Source organism: Pipistrellus kuhlii, unplaced genomic scaffold, assembly GCF_014108245.1.
Source record: "Pipistrellus kuhlii isolate mPipKuh1 unplaced genomic scaffold, mPipKuh1.p scaffold_m20_p_1, whole genome shotgun sequence".
Lineage (NCBI taxonomy): Eukaryota > Metazoa > Chordata > Mammalia > Chiroptera > Vespertilionidae > Pipistrellus > Pipistrellus kuhlii.
In genome coordinates this window covers 147,305,021-147,320,876 of record NW_023425404.1, presented here as the reverse complement: position 1 = coordinate 147,320,876, position 15,856 = coordinate 147,305,021, and the positions used below count along the sequence as shown (strand labels likewise).

General features: G+C 36.5%; 1 protein-coding gene across 8 annotated transcripts in view; it reads right to left on the bottom strand.

The window, feature by feature from the left end:
- MAPK10 (mitogen-activated protein kinase 10) overlaps positions 1–15,856 on the bottom strand; it is a 260,366-nt gene that overhangs the window by 26,409 nt on the left and 218,101 nt on the right. The gene's annotated exons all lie outside the window — the stretch shown is intronic.

Sequence of the window (15,856 nt, the reverse complement as noted above, 5' to 3'; positions counted from 1 at the left end):
TCTCTTAAAACATTGTTCGGTATCTTCTAGGTGAAGATCACTTGTGACAATTATACTATCAAAAATAGTTCTGAATCTGTTCTTTTTTTCATCTCCACTACCACTGAAGTTTATTCTATCATCATAACTACTCCACTAGCTTCCTAACTGGTGTTTCTACTAATATTCGTTATCCTACTGGCCTGAAAGAATGGCTTACCTAGAACAGACATCTCTCCAATCACTCCCCCTGCCTTGGGTGCTTGCTGGGAGTGACTACGGATGCTCCCTGATCTGGTCTCTGTTCACATTTCTCAGTGCTCTCTTTCTGGTAACACAATTACCTCACCATTCCTCAGGTAAATTTCAAGAAGGTCTTACTTCTCTCCTGGTCCTTGAACAGGCTGCTTCTTTTGTCTAGAAGATTTTACTCATCCACCTTCCTTTCTTTTGGCTAACTCTTGCCCATGCTTTGGTCTCATTTAAGACTCTTCTTCCTCCTAAAGTCTCTCCTGTCTACTCAAAGATGAATAGTACAGTAGTCCTTTGGTTTTTGTAGCATCTTTTGCTTCCCTTTGTATAGAATTTACCAGAGTGGTAAAATGTTCTCATTTATTTATCTATCACCCTACCATACTAAATAATGGAAACTAGGTCCTTTATTAACAATTATTAAGAAATCCTAAATATCCGTGTGTAATTTTTACTCAACAAAAATGTAGGGGATGACCAAAGTGGACCTATCCATGATAGAATGAGGTCTTGAGTCTGAGTCTTCTGGTTGTGGACCTGAGTAGTTCTCATTGTGCTCTACTATCTCCCTGTATCATGACCTGGGCTCCACATTCTGTAGCTCTGTCTTCTTTCACTGCCTAGAACCTTGTGGTTTGAGGAAGCTAGATTATATGCCACAAATATTATAAATTAACTCATTATAAACCAACAATTTTTGTTTAGATTGTTGCTAAGCCTTCAGATCCTGTGTGGATGCATGTGTAAGAATTCTGGCTAGGAATAAACTTTCCTTTGTGATGGAACGGGAGTCACAAGGCAATGGGGCAGGGAACATGAGCAAGCCTCCATCAGGAAAGGAAGTGGTGACAGACTGCTCCACCGTGAAGACAGCATTCTGGTACATATGTCATTAAAGTCACCAAAAGTGTTTTCTACTGAATTCAGTTCAAAATAACAAACATCTGAGATAAGAAATCTTCAGAAAACATGCCTGAGGCACAGCTATTTTATTCTAGCTTCTTTCGGAGAAATATGAAAGGAGTTCAGCTTTCCAAAAGCACATAAAGATGGAAATCAGATTCTCCCTGAAATTGAGGAATTTCTTTTGGTTATCAATTAAAAACATTTTTCATAAACAATAAATCCCTTCTTTTATAAGATATTATGTGCCAGTATTACACAAATGACCCCATGAATCTCATATTAAACCTGTAACAAGTTATGGAAATGGTTTTTATCATTCTTATGACTTCATCTTGTCAATAGAAAGAACATAATAGTTTTATTATAGCACATACTCTGTGAAAGACCATAAACTTTTAATAGACTTATAAAAAGAGACTGTAACCTTTTCAATATTCTGTCTCATTGCTGGATGAGTTTATTCTACCTTCCCCTCTCATATAACTAATGCCCTCGGGCCTAAGCAATGGTTCTATACTTGGGGGGAAATGTTCAGATCCTGAAACTGAAGATTACAGTGATCTAACACTTAAGAATATTTCCTTTTTCTGATTTTTAAAACTTTCAGTCTATAGATTTTTGTTTTTAGTACAATTCTGATAATATGCTGAATTAATTCTACAATTTTCATTTGGGATTTAAAAAGTCTAAATAAATCACACAGGTTTAATAATTGTCTGTTTTCACATGACCACACCTGTTCATTTTCAGCATCATTAAGGACTATACTTACTAATGATTTTCCCCTTTCCCCTAGAATGTGAAACTTCTCATTTTCTCCCCTAACTTTGAAAGCATAATCAACTCTAAGCATGACTTCTGAAATGGATGATTGAGTAATTTAACCTATGATTCCCCTTCATAGTAAAGAAATTTAGGCCTTTTAATGTGCTTTTGCTATTCATTTGTTTCATTTTTTGTTGTTGTTGTTGTTGTTGTTGCAAAATACAACATAACCACCTTCTTAGAAAATGGACAAAAATCTTGGGAAACAAACATGGCGGAGAAAAATGGATAATGCAAAGGAAATATGTTCTTTATTAGGAGAAACAAAGTGAAAGCAAATGTGAGGAAAGTTAGACCTCTCATTCTCTTGACATCTATTATATTCATTGTAGAACCAGCTCCCCATAAAGCTGCAAATCAACATGCCAAGTGAACTCCTGAAAGCTTCATGGCACAAGAAAAGAGCTAGCTATGTGAAAAGTAGACACTAGCTGTTCGTTTCTAGTCCTTGAAGAAATGTCATTTTTAACTTGCAGCAGACCCTGGGAAATTTTTTCCTATTTTCAATACCTGGTAAATTTTAAAAATTACAATAATGAAAATTGAAAGCAAAATGCTTTATATTTACCTGTCACTTCCCCTTGCATCCTTTTCCTGAAAAAAAGGAGAACTTTACAGGTGCAAAAGTCTTTTCATACAAATAAAAAACTACTTAAAGGAAATAAGCCAATTTCCTAAGAAGTGCATTATGTCTATAACTAATAACAGTTAAGAATCTAACAGTAAATTATCCATAATTTTGTAGCCCCATCATCCAAAACTTTTTCTACCAGATGAGTGCTTTTCAAAATATTGAGAACTAAATTTGGAGGTAAAAGCTCCAAAAATCTCACCAACTCCTTGAGCTATATGCCTAGGAAGATGTATGTACATAATTATAAGCAAATAATTTCAGGATGTTTGTAGGAGCCCTAAGAGGCTTATCCAAGGGAGTTAATGAATCCCAGGATAAGAGAGCTTAGAGCTACATGTGTACTCCAGAAGGCAGAGAAATGTTCACTCATTTGTGCATATTCACTCTGGTACAGTGCTCAGCACATAGATACAATAAACATTTTTTTTATTGAATTGCATAGAAAGGGCACATGAATATTTGGTGATCTTTTTAAAAAGGAAAATATACTACTAAGAACCTATCATGTAAATTCAACCTCATTGGATCTGGTAGAGATGGAACCAAGAAAAACATTTTAAGTAGCAAACCAGAGCAGATTTAGAAACTTAAACAGGGGTTACCTGCCAAGTAAACATGACTGCTGGGAACAGGAGGAAGGTGGCCTTTAAATTACAAGGTTTATGTGTAATAATTAACATGTGGGCCTTGCAGAAAACATCACCACCCCCGCAGGGAAGTATCAGTTTCTTTGTCAACAAAGATTCTATGTTGAAAACATAATAACAGGAGGATGGATAGGAGTGCCTTAATAGCTGCCCTTGAAATTACATACACACTGATTTACAGGAGATTCTTTTATGTCAGACTAAACATCGTGGGAAGGGGATAGTATAGTTTGATTGTTTTAGCAACAATGCAGATAGGCAAGCAAGGCAGAAATGCAAATTACCTAATAAATTATGTTTCAGAGAAAATCACCACTTTTATGACCTTTTTTATCTAAGGGTGAAAGAGATAACAGAGGTTCTCTTTTCTGACTTACTCCTAGTCTTTCCCCTCTTTTCACTATTTCTATCGCTATAAAGTTCTATCACTATAATTGTTCATTGACAGACACTTTACAAGTTCCCACACTGACTTACTTGCGTACCTCTCAGGAGCAGCTCTAAAAGACAAAAGCAATACAGTGTTTGCTGTGTTTTTTTCTTCCACAGTCCATAGATTACTTGGTGGCACCCTAGACAGATGTCACCATAATATTTTTCTTTCCAGTATGAAAATACTAAGGAAAGAAAATATATTCTCACAAATTCTTATTCGCTTGAGTTAAGAAAGTGGATCTCACAATACCTAAGAGATCAACTAAGAGAGAAGAGAGAAAAAGAAAAAAAGAAAAAAAGAAAGAAAGAAAGAAGAAAGAAAGAAAGAAAGAAAGAAAGAAAGAAAGAAAGAAAGAAAGGGAGAGAGAGAAAGAGAGAGAGAGAGGGGGGGGGGGGGGGAGGGAGGGAGGGAAGGAGGGAGGGAGGGGAGGGAGGGAGGGAGAGAGAGAGAGAGAGAGAGAGAGAGAGAGAGAGAGAGAGCTAGCTCTGAGCAGAGATAGCCAGAAACCAAACGACAGGACATCAAAGACATAAAAGCAATAAACGACATAAAGAAAGAAAGACAGTACTGCATGCAGCCGCTTCCTGCATGCTCATTACTTCATTCCTTATAGCAGGCCGTCATTCCTCCGCCCCATCCCTCCCGCACATCCACTCCCTCACTCCCTCCCTCCCTCCCGCCCCAGTCTCTCCTCTCACTTTCTCTCTCTCTCTGAAGCTATCTCTCTCTCTGCTCTCGCTCTCTCTCGCTATCTCTTCAGATAGCTTGCTTCTTTGTTCTTTCTCCCTCTCTGGCTTTCGTTTCTTCTCTTTTCTTTTCTCTCTTCTCTCTCTCTACTCTCTCGCTCTCGCTCTCTCTCTCTCTTCTCTCTCCTCTCTCTCCCTCCCTCCCCTCCACTCCCTCCCTCCCTCCTCCCTCCCTCCCTCCCTCCCTCCTCCTCCCTCACCTTTCAGAGAGCACCAGATGTAGAATGTTCTAGAAAAAAAATTTTTGTTTCCTCCCCACCTTTTAAAATATATACTTGTTTATTTTTTATTGCTTTCAGAGAGGAAGGAAGGAGGAGCGAGATAGAAACATCAATGATGGGAATCATTTATTGACTGCCTCCTACATGCTCCCTACTGGGAATTGAGCCCAAATCTGGACATATGCCCCGATCAGGCATCAAACTGTGACCTCCTGGTTCATAGGTCAATACTCAAGCACTGAACCACACCAACTGGGCATCCCCCCCCCTTTAAAAAGACTTCTCTTTCAGTGGCCTGTCTGTCCAAGAGATTAACAGTCGTCACTATCGAAAGGGCTCAACTATATAAAAAGAAAAACCTGAACACAGACTCCACCCACCAGCAAAACTGTTATCTCCTGAGAATGAACTATTCAACTGGCACAGCTTAGTCACTCCAGAACCTTGTATTTTCAATGGACTCTGTATATACCAATGATTTAAAAGCAAGAAGAATGTTTATTTTCAGTAGAATAATTCACTAAAATTAGAGACAAATGAATTAGCGTTTGAGTGAAGTACATATTCTTGTAATCATGCAGGGAGAGGGGCCACTAAAAGCAAGTGGCTAAATTTATCTACAACAAACATTTTGACAAGCTCCTACCAACATAATACATGGCATCAAAAACGATCCCAATGTGATTCAAAAGCTATCTTTACAAGCAGAGGCACTGGGCAAAGAAAATGCAATGCTAAGTTATATTTTCTTTGGAAGGCAATTAGTAAATTGCTCAGATTTTGCTGCTGAAAGAATACATCAGCATGAACAGATGGAAATTTAGAATTCCACAAATGGCAGATATTAGGATTTAGACATTGATTCGACTTCCACCAAGCAAATGAGAATTGCAAAATATGAACTGCTCTTTCTATAATTAAACACGTAATTAGAGTGCATCAAATTCATATTCATTGTGGCCCATGTTTCTTCCTACTTATTTCTAAATGCATACACATTCTGAGTATAACAAACTCCATACTCAACAGCTCTTCCATGACAGATAGATGTCACTAAACTATTTCTCAAGTGAAGCCTGCCGGCGTGTGGCACTCACTGTCTCACAGCATGCTGCATGCTGCGATAAGAAATCATAAGACTCAAAGAGGGAGTCCTTGTGTGGGGACAGATGGAGGGAACAGCTGAGAGAGGGATTCAGCCAGTTTATTAACTCCGTGTGAGTGGAGAAAAATCATATTTAAAAGAATTCACAGGAACATTTAGTCTGAAGAACAGAATTTAAATTATGGTAATTTTGGAATGGAGAGAAGGGAACGATCTTTCACCTCCCCACAACACTCAGTCAGCAATCTCTTCCCCTTCCCAACTGCTGAGAACAAAAGGTCACCCATGACCTTCAAACAGATTACATACTAGATTGGTGATGGGCACTTGGGAAATATTTAGACTAATGATCACAGTTAAAACACATAGTGGATGCTATGTTATACTATGGAGCGGAATCACTAACATTACATATTTCAGGTATCATAGTTAATCATCCTTTTCCATACTCTGTAATGGGGTAGTTTGTCCTACATGTATAAATATGTAATATTTTTATTGGTAGTGTTTTGTTTTAAATATATTTTATTGATTTTTTTTATAGAGAGGCAGGGAGAGAGATAGAGCTAGAAACGTCGATGAGAGAGAAACATCGACCAGTTGCCTCTTGCACACCCCCTACCAGGGATGTGCCCGCAACCAACGTACATGCCTCTGACCAGAATCGAACCTGGGACCTTTCAGTCCGCAGACCGACGCTCTACCACTGAGCCAAACTGGGTTCGGCTGGCAGTGTTTTTTAAAATATATTTTTATTGATTTCAGAAAGGAAGGAAGGAGAGATAGAAACATCAGTGATGAGGGAGAATCATTGATCGCTGCCTCCTGAATGCCTCCTGCTGGGATCAAGCCCACAATCGGGCATGCGCCCTCTCTAGAATGGAACCAGGACCTCCTACTTCACAGGTCGATGTTCAGCCACTGAGCCACGCCAGCCGGGCTTTGTTTTGTTTTGTTTTGTTTTTTCATTATTAAAATGCTAGAAACAATCTAAGAAGACTTGAGAGTAATTCTCTTTATAAAAGCTCCATTAATTTTTCTCAGGGCTTTCCTGAGAAAATTAATTGATGTGCTTTATCACATGCCATGATACATGTAGTTGCAAATATGAAGAAAAAAAAATGTTTTCTCAATGTAAATTCAAGGCAAAAAGTGATTGAAAGGATGTAAAAATAGTATTTGTTCTGTTTTGTTTCTTACTTACTAAAAGTGGGGTACAGTTATATAGCATCAAAAAGCAAATTAGTAATAAGCTCAGTAGTAAAATCTCAGGTCATATGCGACACATAACACTTTTTCTTTTAATGAAAACCAATGGAGGTTTTTCATCCATTAAATGTTAAGAAAAACTAGTTCCTTATTATTTTGGTGAAATAGTATTTTTCTTCCTCAATAAAAATGTTCAGATTATTTTAAAAATTATTAATTAACTCAAATATTGCAGGTTATGTATATTTATATATTTAAAAATATTTTCTGCAGCCGGGATCGATTTGGCTCAATGGATAGAGCGTCGGCTTGGGGACTGAGGGGACCCGGGTTCGATTCCGGTCAAGGGCATGTACCTTGGTTGCGGGCATGTCCCCAGTGGGAGGTGTGCAGGAGGCAGCTGATCGATGACTCTCTCTCATCGATGTTTCTAGCTCTCTATCTCTCTCCCTTCCTCTCTGTACAAAATCAATAAAATATATTTTTAAAAAATAAAAATAAAAATATTTTCTGCAGTATGAGAGTTACTATTAAATTTTATATAACAAATTTCATATCCAAATTGGCTTCTTTCTCAGGCACACTAAAGGCAAACAAAAATAACATCTACAAACTGTTTAAGCATGTGTCTGTGTGCTGTAAGGGAAATCAGCAAACAAAAACAGTCATTTCTGCATTTCAGGTTGATTACTTATTCAGAAGCTGTGCTGAGGCATGCCCTAACCTTTTGCTATTACTCACAGAAGGAAAATGTCAATTACAAAGACTTTAATCCCCTTTCATCTCAATGGGAGAGATACAGCCTGTACAGAAAGATGCTTTAATTTATAACTCATTCAAATGATCTCTTCTAGGTACTTCATGTTTTACATAACAAAAACTCAGATTCACCAGATTATAAAATATTTGAAATAAGCACATACATAATTTACTCAGTGGCTTATCACCAAAAAATAGACAGCTACTGATGAATTGTCTGAACACTAGATGCTATTCATATTCATGGTAGTTCATAGTCTTTTTCTAAATCTTAAATGTATATACAGATGTATTTAATACATACATAACTGCACCCATTTCACAAGCCTATCCCATACCATATTCTATATCACATTATTTTAGAAACTTAATGGATTCAAGAGAATTCAGTAGAAGACAACTGGCTAAGTTAATGAAAATAAAGATAAAACAATAACTCACTCATAAAGTAGGTTTAATAGAGCAAGTTAATACATAATATTCATAATCAAATGATAGATTTTTTTATAAAAACATTCATGAGAATTAGGAGTAGAAAATAAGAATAATTCCCTACAATAACTTCAACCACTTGAATTTTATTTAAAGATCTCAAATAGCAAATATACAGTATTTATAGATGAATCTCTAAACTATATATGAAGTCTTTCTATTGTTCACAATGCCAACTTCAGGATTCTCTGATTATTCAATAAGAATTTATGCATTTTAAGACTGGTGCAGCCACTGGGGAAAACAGTATAGCATTTCCTCCAAAAATTAAAAATGGAACTTCCATTTGACCCAGCGATTCCACTTCTAGGAATATATCCCAAGAAGCTAGAAACACCAATCAGAAAGGATATATGTACCCCTATGTTCATAGCAGCACAATTTACAATCGTTGATATTTCAAAACTGCCTAAGTGCCCATCAGCAGATGAATGGTTTAAAAAAAACTAAGGTATAGGTACACAATGGAATACTTCACTGCTGTAAAAAAAGAAAGAATGCTTACCATTTGCAACAGCATGGATGGAACTGGAGAACATTGTGCTAAGCAAAATAAGCCAGTCAGAGAAAGATAAATATCACATGATCTCACTCATTTGTGGAATATAATGAACAACATAAACTGATGAACAAATATAGAACGAGAGAAATAGAAGCATCCAACAGACTGTCCAACCTATGAAGGAAGGCGGGTGGTGAAGGGTTAAAAGATCAACCAAAGGTCTAGTATGCATGCATATGAGTATAACCGATGGACACAGACAGAGTAGAGGGGCATGTACTGGCGGGTGGGGACAGCCATGGGAAGGTCAATGGGGGGGAAAAGGAGACATGTAATATTTTTTTTAAATAAAGAATTTAAATTTTTTAAAAAGAATCTATACATTTACCCACTAAAAACCTGGTCAGGACACTGATTTTATATTTGAAGCCAAATAGTTTTGTTTTATTCTAATCATAGCTAGACATAGATCATCATAATTTGTTAATTCAAAGCAACTGATGCTCACCTGGTTAAAGATTATAAGGTAGTCACTGCAATTTAGTTATAGCTAATTAACATTGTGAGGATGTTATTACAGCTTCTTCTTACATTCAGAAAATTAAATACTAAACAAGTCAAATTATCAAATAAGACAGATAACCCACATTTGGAGGAATTTATGTCCAAAAATAATGAATTATAATAGTCCCATTCAATAAATATTTCTATAGCTATAAAATACATAAAATCCCACCAAAGTTAATGAAAGCAAGCACCTTGTGTTTTGTTTTTAAAATTCACTGCTGAATCACCAGCATTTATGTTAGTGTGGGACACACAATTTGGGTTCAATGAATTTTTACAGAATAGATGAAAAAATAACTAAAACTCTCAACAAATAATCAAAATCTATGTAAACAACATTGTAGAGCTTGATTTTTTTTTTTTTTTAAAGGGAAGCTGAAGCTGGTTTGGCTCAGTGGATGGAGCATTGGCCTGCGAACTGAAGGGTCCCGGGTTCAGTTTTGGTCAAGGGCATGTACCTTGGTTGCAGGCACGTACCCAGTGGGGTTGGGGGTAGGGGGAGTGCAGGAGGCAGCTGACCGATGTTTCTCTCTCATAGATGTGCCCTATCCGTCTGGCTCTCTATCCCTCTCCCTTCCTCTCTGTAAAAAATCAATAAAACATATATATATATATATATATATATATATATATATATATATATATTTTTTTTTTTTTTTTTAAAGGGAAAAGGCTAAGAAGAGAAGGAAGACATAAAGGGGTGAGAGAGGAGACAAAAAGGAGATGTATTTTTTTAGTTTATTTTACCTATTTGATAGCAGAAGAGTATAAGCTCCTCATCAAGCAGATAACAAACAACTGAAAAAGTAACATCAACATATGAAAGAAGTACACACATTCATTTGAAAACCTAATGAAAAATACTTTATGCCAAGATTCTCAGGTTGGTATAGAACTTGTGAAATCATAAGATCCTTGAGAAAATGATAGTTATTAGGGGTTATAAAGGGTAATGTTTACTACACCTTTGCCCAGCAAGGCCCCAACACCTTCTCCTATCCAAATTAAGTGTGGATAACCACTTGGTTACTTTAATTTTACTTAGTTGGGGATTTCAGAGATCTGAATGAGGAAAGAACGAATAGGTGCTTGCTAACCCTGGGCCTATTTGCCTACAGAGAGCCCTCATCCTTTATATGCTTTGTATCTTAAAGGATGACTCCTGCAGGGTGCATTTCCAGCAACACCTATCAGATGGCTTAGGGCTAGTTTCAGCCAACAGGAAGGAGATATCACTAGGAGACAAGGGAATAAGGAGAAGCCAGGCCATTTCTCCCCATTGCTCTATCCAGAAGCAGCCATGTCTCCTCTGTGTCTGTAATACCAGCTCCCAGAGGATAGGCCATCATTTCCTATGCTTGGGCTCCAGTAAACCATCTCCTTGCTCTAAGGTTGGAAGGGGCTCTCTACTGTTGTTAATTTCTGGATTGTTCTAAAAGTATCTACTCTTGACTTCAATGCCCGTTAGTGTGGCATCTGCTAAGATCTCTAACTTTGAACCAAATTCTGAATTGGTTGAAACAACCTGACCTGTTGGATTTGCCCAAGTGTCTGCACCAACTCTCACTCGGGACTGTTCGCACCAAGCTCTGGAAGCTGTACTACTTTGACCACAGGCTTCTGATTCTCTTCTCAGTATTTTCCAATCCCATGTCTAGCCCTATTCTACTGTCTTCATCATAATTTCTGGTCCTGGGTTCCTGTAGCTGCTTCCAATGGTAGAGCTGATATTCTAAATATTGATATTTGCTGAACTGCTGCACAAATCCATTCTACAATGACCTCTAAGCTCTCATTGAGGATTTACCTTGAATAATTTTCCAGATACACACATTAAAATGGACATATCTATGTCACAAGAATTTTGAAAATAATGCATTTCCTATATAGTTGGTCATCTCTTTCATGTGCTCTCTTTGGTAATGACCAATAAAATACCAGAAGATTTAAATACTGCCTATTAGTGACTCTGCTCTAAGAACATAAAAGCTATGATGGCCTTACAATAATAGAGCTTAATATAATAATCAGGGTAATTGTTCCTATAAATTATTTTGCTGTAGAAAAAAAATAATAATAACATAATCCCTAAAGTAATGAAATAGTAAATAATTTATTTAAGACACTGTTAATTACCTTGTGTTATAAACAAACAGTAAATGTATAACATTACTATCTATTCTGGGTTTACACTTTCTAAGTGCTTATTTTCATCCAACTTCAGCACTAATACATGTAAGTGTTACTCTGCTTCTCGGGTTACACTCTCACTGGGAATGTGAAGACCAAATTGTTTACCTCAGGATCTGTACAGCTAGATTAAGGTCCCACCCAGCCATATCCCAATTCCCAAATTAATCTTGAATCAGGTAAGAAATTATAAACAAGCTCAGTATGGAACTTGCTTTCCAAATCACGCTCCACCTAAAATGGTTAGATTGGATTAGTCACAATTTTTCCCTCAGTCTCTATAAGAATGATACACATACTTCTATTCCCACCCAAAAGATGCCCAACCTCTCTCCTCAGTCTACTTCTCAGCTGGAGCTCTATGTTCCAAGCCTCTGTTCTAACATTCCCTCCTGTAACATGGTCGTGGCTGCAATACAGAAGGTCCTATGTTACTTGCCATCCCTTTTCTGGGTTTTCAAGACTAGAATCTTCACTACCAGCTGCCTAACTGGCTCAACCTGCCCCTCTATCCAGATTCCCAGAGTAATGTTTTGACCACTTAGGATTGTTCCTGGGCCTCTCTGACAAGAAGGCATCAACACAACAGTGGATCTGACTGAACACTCCCAGTTCTACTATCAGGTCATCATCCTTTCTTTTTGTCATGAATTGAGGAGTAAGGACACATCCTTCTTTGGCCCATAAGTTTTAACTGGCATCTGTCTGATGATTGCTTGGAGTTTTGATGTCTTTGACGTGGTGGCTGAGCACACCTCTCCCTCTCTTTCCTCCCCTTTTCGTATACCCACCCCTAGCAATGCAGAACAACTGCAGAAACCATTAGTAAGGCTGCTGCCCTCAGTAATTTCTTGGCCTGTTCTAGAGTTTCTGAGACAAATAAAACTGTCTTTAAAAAAAAAAATCACATTTCATGTTCTTTTTAATTCATATGCAGGGACACATAGTTAATCAATTCCTCCTTAGCTTGTGAAAATTCTCTTAAAGGGTTTCTTCATCTCTACTCTCAGGGGTTGCAAGATGAAAACCACTTCTACTGTACAGGATGCCTACACTCAAGAATCTGGTAAGAAACAAGGCAATTAATTCTCACTATTTCCATATTTCCCTCCAACAGAGCACAGGGCAAATATTTAAATTGATTCTCACAAACCACCTTGAATATCCCTTAGTTTCATAATAATAGTTACAATGAGGATTTATGAACTGTATCATATGTCTGTATCTTTATTTAAATTAATGGCACTGGATTCTCTTACACTTGGAAGGTAGCAGTGGATATATATCAGCTAAAAAGATAAAAAGATAAAGGAGCAACATTTTAAAATTTTATAAAAACTAGATAATTTTCAGTGATTATTTTTAATGTTGTAGAATATTTCTGAAGTTTCATGGACAGCTGGTCTTTTTCCCTGAATATATACATACATATCTTTACTAATATCAAAAGCTAGTAAAGCCTTGTATGTAAAAGTCATAATAGTAATAATAATGAGAATCATAATAATTTATATGACCTTCCCTGGCTGCCAAATACTGCTCTAAGCACTTTATGAACATTAACTCTTAAAATTCTCAGAAGAACACTACGCAGTAAGTAGGACTGTTCCCTAATCTTAATTTAAAAACAAGAACAATGACAACAAAAACTGAGAAGCAGAAAGGCTTAAAAATTTGACCAGATGGTAAGTGGCAGAAGAGATATTTAAACCTAACCTAACACATTTTTTTTTATAGCTGTGAAGATGCACACAACCCAATGCTCTACATTGGTGTGTGTGTGTGATGTCTTTGCCCTCTTGATGAATACTGAAGCAGAGTTAGAGTGCCTTCCACAGTTGTTTCATGAAATACATTGACATGTATGTGGTCTTTGTGCTCATTTTGGGGCACATAATTTTATTACTCTGAATATTATTTGGATAATAACTTGTGAATAATTTGAGCAGTAATAACTTTAAAATCTTTCTGGACTATTACACAGATAGATCACTATTAACCTTGACATTCGACTTTTAAATTTTTCAACTTCCTGATTACGTGAATAATTTTCTCTCAGAGTTATGTCAGCATTCATATGATCTTCTCTTTTCATCTGGTACTTTGGCACTTTTGGAAACATGATGAGATAGTAATATGATTAATACATTAGTACACATAGTTTCTCTACTATCCTTTCTACTTTTTCTGAAGATATCACATTCTTTTGCACTTTCTCCTTTATCCCTCTGCTTTATTTACTTCCAATGAACCTGATTTTTATTTCATCTTTTGATTCCCTTCTCTTTCTAAAATCATGTAAGTTATTTAAAAGCTGTCTGATCTTGGATCTTCTGATGACTTATGAACATGGAAATTTTGATTATTTCATACTTTTCGTTTATTTGGATTACAGAGACACACTGGAATTTACTTTGTAAAATAGTCTTGTCAGTCCTGGCAGGAAACATATGATTCCATTATAGCTTTGCCATGTGTCTATAAAGAAATGTTTTCATACTTTAAGTATGTATTCCCATGCAATAACAAAGGCACTAATTCTAAGGGTATTGCAGAAAGCATAGCGATCACTGCATCTAACATCCTGCTTTGTGACCGCTTGATACATTTCATAGAGCAATAAACTAACCCTAGGGTCAGGATTCCAACCTATTCACTGCAACATATCTAGATGTAAAAAGTTTACCCTTGTATAACTAATGATCTTAGTCAAGGTGCTAAATACTTGCTTGTTCTATCTATTAATTGATCCATTTCATTGACCTTCAGGCTCTATCACATACTTCTCCTAGAATTCATAAGTCTTGCGATGTTGCTATCCTTGCCCCAACATGATAATATTGGCATGGTTGAAAAAAGGCTCTAGCCATTTTAGTACCCCAAATTTCATCTCTTTATCCTGCAAGTGAGGTTTCATAAAGAATTAAAATAAGTTTAAAAGCTCATTGGAACTATTCATTAATATACTGTTATAGATTCTCAGCAACCATCTCTTCTATAGGCAACATAATTACAAGTGAATTACAAATGCAGACTTTATGACCCCAATTAAACACTAGCCACAGTCCATTAAAAACAGATTGCACACATTACACTTGATCTAAGAAAAATATGCCACATAATTTGAACTACCAAAACAAATAAGGAGCAACAATTTCAAATAATGCATGTTTGCCTCAAAAATTTATCAACATAACCTAAAATATTTTCTTGAAAATCATCTCAGAAAAAATTCTATACTATACTTAATTGTCCCATATATATACTTTATATCCTATCTTATTTATTTCATTACTTTATTCTATCCCAAGAACATTTTTGAAAGTCTTTCCCTAGAGTGAGAGATTGAAAAAGACTCTATTTTTTAGTTGTAAGAACAGTAGTTTTTGTTTTTGTTTTTAGTTCTAAGAGCATTATAATTTAAGAATTTAATTTTAGGGCTTTTATTTTGTAAAACTCTAGCAACCAAAAATTAATATGAAGCAAATTGAAGATTTAAACCTGCTTTAAAACTGCTGAGAAGGGCAGATCTTAAGAAAATGTCATCAAGGACTGCACACCTGTCTCCACAATTGGGAGACTCATTTATCACCGAAGTGTTGTCTCTGAAATGTGTGACTGCTTAAGGATTGGGTTACTATGAAAAGTAACCCAAGTACTGTTTAATACTATGTCTATAAAATTTGATTCTACCTAATCCTCACTCCCACTTATCAGATCTCACTTCTCCAATGAAGAATGAGAGGGTGCCTTGATGTTTTGGCTCAGTGGATAGAGCATCAGCCTCAGGACTGAAAGGTCTGGGTTCGATTCCAGTCAGGGTTTCAGGCTCCATCCCCAGTGTGGGGCATGTATGGGGCATGTAGGAGGCAGCCAATTGATGATTCTTTCTCTTCATTGATGTTTCTATCTCTCTCTCCCTCTCCATTCCTCTCTGAAATAAATTTTAAAAATACATTTAAAAAAAGAATGAAAGGGTAAGAACTAGGTCAGTTTGAATCTAGCATCTCTGACCTGGGCAAGCACACAATGAAGAAGAGGAAATGAAGCTGAAACAAAGCAACTATGCTGGAGCAAGATTAACTTGGGGTATAAGAAAGGATTCAAGAGAAAAAACAAAAAATAGAAGATTCCAAATAGAAGATTAAGAACTAATTCAAATAAAGCAATTTGAAGGTATTATATGCAAGAAAATGAGATCATTTAGTACAGGTGTTCTAAGAATTTGAAGAGATTTTGATGTCTTGGGTGCAAGATAATATTGATGATATTACCCTTAAAAGAGGGACAAATGGGCATCCCCAATATTAGCCCTATAAAACACACATGGGCAAAAATACCCAAAGGCACTGTACTGCCGTGATGCCACACAGAAAAAAGGAGAAA